A 4,518-nucleotide genomic window follows, 5' to 3' on the forward strand; every position below is an offset into this window, starting at 1 on the left:
ACCATCTTGAAGAGCAGCATCAGCCATTTTAGCTCGTCCTCCCACATAACCCTGCCCACCAGTATGCATGTAGGCTTCTGATTGGTCAGTTGGGATAGCTGTTGATCCTTGCTTGGTGGCTTCACTGCCTCCAGAGGCCGAGGAGATGGTCTTTTCTAACAGGTTCTTCCATCTGTGGAAACATCGCTAAAGCCATCAGGTCCCAATTTCTACAACAGCACAATGTTGTTAAAATCATCTGAACATAAATGGCCTGACACCATAAATGTTATCACAAAACAGACACAGCAGTGCTGACTGGTTGACCTTGATGAGAAGACGGTGGGTCAGAGAGAGACAAAAAAACAAACTCACGTGTTTTTCTCAGAGGAAGTCCCAGCCACCAGCTCGTATATCTGTCTCTCTGATGTACTGATCACATACAAGGCCTTGTTATCTGATAGAGAAGAGCAGGTTGTCAAACAATGTATTCAAACTAACCCAAATGCAATTTCTAACTGGCTTCTTAATTTTTTAAAAATAAAATAAAGACATAGTTATTCCAGACCCATTCATCTATTCTGGCTATTCATAGCTGTAAGAATAACTACAAATATACCTGTAGCCACAGATCTGACAAGAGATGAATCCAAGCGAACAACGGGGCAAAAGGGGGTTTTGAGGTCCGTGTTCCTACCCCAAACCCCACCCAGTGAGCGCACTGGACATCGCAAGATCAAACGGTCACCTGAACCCCTTTGGAGTAGCACCAACATGTCTGAGAGAAGCAGAGCATGAATGTCTGGAACACACACACACACACACACACACACACACACACACACACACACACACACACACACACACACACACACACACAGAGTGAGAATGGACCTGTCAAGTAATCATTTGCAAGAGGAAAAACAAAAATGTATGCAAGCTTGCACACAGATCACTGAAAGCATCCATTCACATTAAAAGTCCTTGAAACATGTGTATACACACGTATGAACATACAGGCAGATGCAGGTGTACACACACACACACACACACAGTTATTCAGACCATGTCATGTGTGAGGTAGCAGGGAACCAAATAACTCCAAGTCAGCATAGCACCATGCTCTCAATAGCTGCATTCCCAGTGATAACAGTGATTTGTTCAGCTGTGATGATCTCTTACCGATAGCTTTATCTTTACTAACTTTCCAAGTCAACGGTCCTTCGTGGATCATTTTCTTAGTGGTCAGGTCCAGATTCTACATAGAAAAAGAATATAGTTAATAATTCATACTCTGGATCAGGTGCTCCAAGACCAGAGAAGCTGTTTGGAAGGCAGATGGTGGATACATAGTAAGGCCGTACCTTGAACTGAGCAGCGACAGGACTGGCCTGCCTCTCCAGAGGGGACAAGTCTAGCCTGCGCTGATAACGGCTGAGCTGTCGCCGGTGCTCCGTCTCCCTGACGACCTCATTGACAGCTCGTAGTATCCCACGGCAGCACGCCTGTGCCCTCAGCAATGGCTGCAGGTCTGGAGAACCAGCTGTTGTGGGGGCACATACTAGTGTTAATCCAGGAGAAAGGGTGTGTGTGCTTGCCTCCTTGGTAAGCTGGTATGTGTGTGTATACTGAAGTGTTTTCATGGTTCAATACATTGTATGTGAGTGTTTCTATACATGCCTTCTGTGTGTCTGATGATGTTATCCAGCAGCAAGGGGTATTTGGTGAGTCTCTGCATCTCAGACACTAGAAGGTCCTTTAATTGTAGTCGGCGGCAGTGAGGGCTGGCTTCACATTCCTAACACACACACACACACACACACGAATGAGCCAAGGACATCTAAGTCCAAATGTGGATTCTGTTGACTGCAACACCAATTTATACCTAAAACAGCATCACTAGAAGTTATGTGCTGCAATAAAAGTCAAATATAAAAGACTGGATAGTCTCCAATTCAAAATATGGGTCAACCAATTCACAACCCAGCCCACTAACAAATATGGCAGAAGCTCTAGTGTTTGTAGGTTTGTCCAAAGGCTTTATACCTCTAAAAAGTGTTACCTGTATAAGGTGCGTGAAACGTGGGTCTTTGCGTTTATTTTTAATGAGCTCCAGTGCCTGACTCTGCTGACTGCACAGGTGAGACACCTGCTCCTGGAACTCCTCTCCTGCAGCGTCTTCAAACTAACACGCACACACACAAACACATGAGCTACTGACATATCAAGTAAAGCAACAAGTATATCCCACACTACACAGAACAACCCCTTCATTTTAGACAGCACCAAAAGATGATGTGAACTAGAAAGGGAGTAACACTAGCCAGCTCACTCTAGACACCATGATGTCTCCGATGCCTTGAACTATAGAAGAGTCCCTCAGCCTCTTCATGGACTCACATAGATTCACTGAAACACAAATGCAACACCACAAAACAGAATCTGTTTAAGCGAGCCAGTGTATATGTGGTTTGTTAGAAAGTTGTGTCAGTGGGCAACAGAAGTCTACTTGTGTCATGAAGGCCACCGCAGAAACAACATGTACAGCCTCCAGTCCATACCTGCTCACAGTAATGGCATGGTGCCGATAGCTGATATTGTTCTGTCATTAAATTCCCAGTTTGGGTGGGTTTTACACTTCTTTAATCTTGATTATGATTTAGACACCAAGTAGGCTTCAGAAATGTAGGTTTGAAAACACACTAAGACAAATGGAGCGGATTTGCACGCACACACATACGCTCGCACACAGAGAGACTGACCATGAAGACTGTAGACCTGGGGCAGGTTGGGGAAGATACCGGAAAGTTCTTCTACGGTCAAAAGGTTCCTCCTCTTCTGGAAGAACACCTGATCGAGAACCCCGAGAGTCCGCAGGTGAGATGCTTCCGTTGTGAACAGCTCTGAGGAAGAGGATATAGCAAAGTCACTACAATTTCTTACAAACGTTACACAATTCAGAATTCCACATTTTCATGAGTCAGGATAGAATTACCATATGTGCATAATAAATAGAATACTGTATGTTCAAAAGATTTAGTTGCTATTTAGCTTAAGTTAGATCAGTAAATAACTTTTCATTTTACATGTTAACTGTGTACTGGGAGTTGTCTTTTATAGTCAGTTGCAGACTAAACCATTCATATAGGATTATATGATGGAAAGGATTAACATGATTATATATGAATCATTACATATGAATCACATGATAATACATGATCAAATAATATTTTCCATCACACAAGCAACTGAACAAGAAGGTCGGTGTGGGCCATGGCGACCCCAGCAAGTACTACAACAAGGAGCTGAAGCTAGCCAAGTCGCTTGCGCTTGTGCTTGTGTTGTTTGCCGCCAGCTGGCTCCCACTGCACATCCTGAACTGCATCACACTCTTCAGCCCTGGTTGCGAGAAGCCCATGTTCCTTCTCTACATCGCCATCCTGCTCACCCACGGCAACTCCGCCGTCAACCCCATCGTGTATGCATTCCGCATCAAGAAGTTCCGCACGGCGTTCCAGCGGCTCTGGAAGCAATACTTCTGCTGTAAGGAGGCTCCTCCGATCGACACACAGATGAGTGAGAGACTAGACAAAGATCACTTCTGTCCTGGTACTCCGCTGGAGCACAACATTTGACTGGATCCAGGGGACTTTCTGAGCAAACTGAAATGCTTGCTTCTATAAATCATGTCTATTTTGAATGTAATTCAGTGCTTTACTGCAAATGCCACTGAGTGCATTTACCCCTGCAAAGGGAAATAAGACTCCTATGTAAAATGTCACGTAAACGTTTATCAGTGTTCGGCTCTACATCGCACAAAGCAAAACCCAGATTAATTAATTAATTAATCTGGGCAAATTAACAGCTTTATCAGATTTCTATTTTTTTTTTTTTATGTCAGTGTAAGTGGAATATGGGCTCTCTTGTTCTGCAGCCGGGCAAAGAGGACAAGGTTTTAAGATCAGGTCCATTGTAGAGAATTCCCCCGATTTCACTGATCCCATATAGCAATTTGTTTGTTTGTTTGTTTTTCATATGCTTTTTTGTCCTTTTTTACATAATCACATTATTATTATTGTGCATGTGAACACTTCAGTTCACTTATTGACAAACTGATTTTTACCAGTAATCAGGATCTTGTAGATGTATACATGCTCAGAGTGTGCTGTTGTCAGAGTCTGCTCCCATTGTAACTTATTATGAAACATTATAACTCCACTGGGACAAGAGGGGGAGGCTAGAATATGGAATTAAATCATTTATAGTGGCAAACAGATATGTGGTGTACAAGACATTTTTAAATAATTCTTTACTCAGTGATCAAAGTAGTTCTTTCTAACTAGTCCACAGGTATCATACAAATATGAAAAACAGTATTCTTTGCACCACTCTGCTATCCAAAGTGTGCAATCATGATGGTGCATCATCTCATTATAAAATATTATTTATAGTCATCATGATTTTTTATTTATCAGAACACACTTAAATGAGTAACTTTGAATGTGTACAATATACATTAATAGTAGTTAATTTCAAGCA

The 4,518-nt window shown here is 42.5% G+C and overlaps 1 long non-coding RNA gene and 1 pseudogene across 1 annotated transcript; one reads left to right on the plus strand and one right to left on the minus strand.

Annotated features, from left to right (window-relative positions):
- Nucleotides 1-626: 626 nt before the first annotated feature.
- Nucleotides 627-1,433, minus strand: LOC145656658 (uncharacterized). Its single transcript, XR_014122257.1, has 3 exons — nt 1,344-1,433; nt 1,162-1,237; nt 627-781 (listed from the first exon to the last, which is right to left on the minus strand). It is a non-coding gene; the product is annotated as an uncharacterized LOC145656658 (long non-coding RNA).
- A 1,776-nt stretch (nt 1,434-3,209) lies between these two features.
- LOC145656656 (adenosine receptor A1 pseudogene) lies at nt 3,210-3,820 on the plus strand (annotated as a pseudogene).
- The last annotated feature ends 698 nt before the right edge of the window (nt 3,821-4,518 follow it).

The sequence above is a fragment of the Electrophorus electricus genome, unplaced genomic scaffold (assembly GCF_041902795.1).
Source record: "Electrophorus electricus isolate QZ-2024a unplaced genomic scaffold, ASM4190279v1 Scaffold85, whole genome shotgun sequence".
Lineage (NCBI taxonomy): Eukaryota > Metazoa > Chordata > Actinopteri > Gymnotiformes > Gymnotidae > Electrophorus > Electrophorus electricus.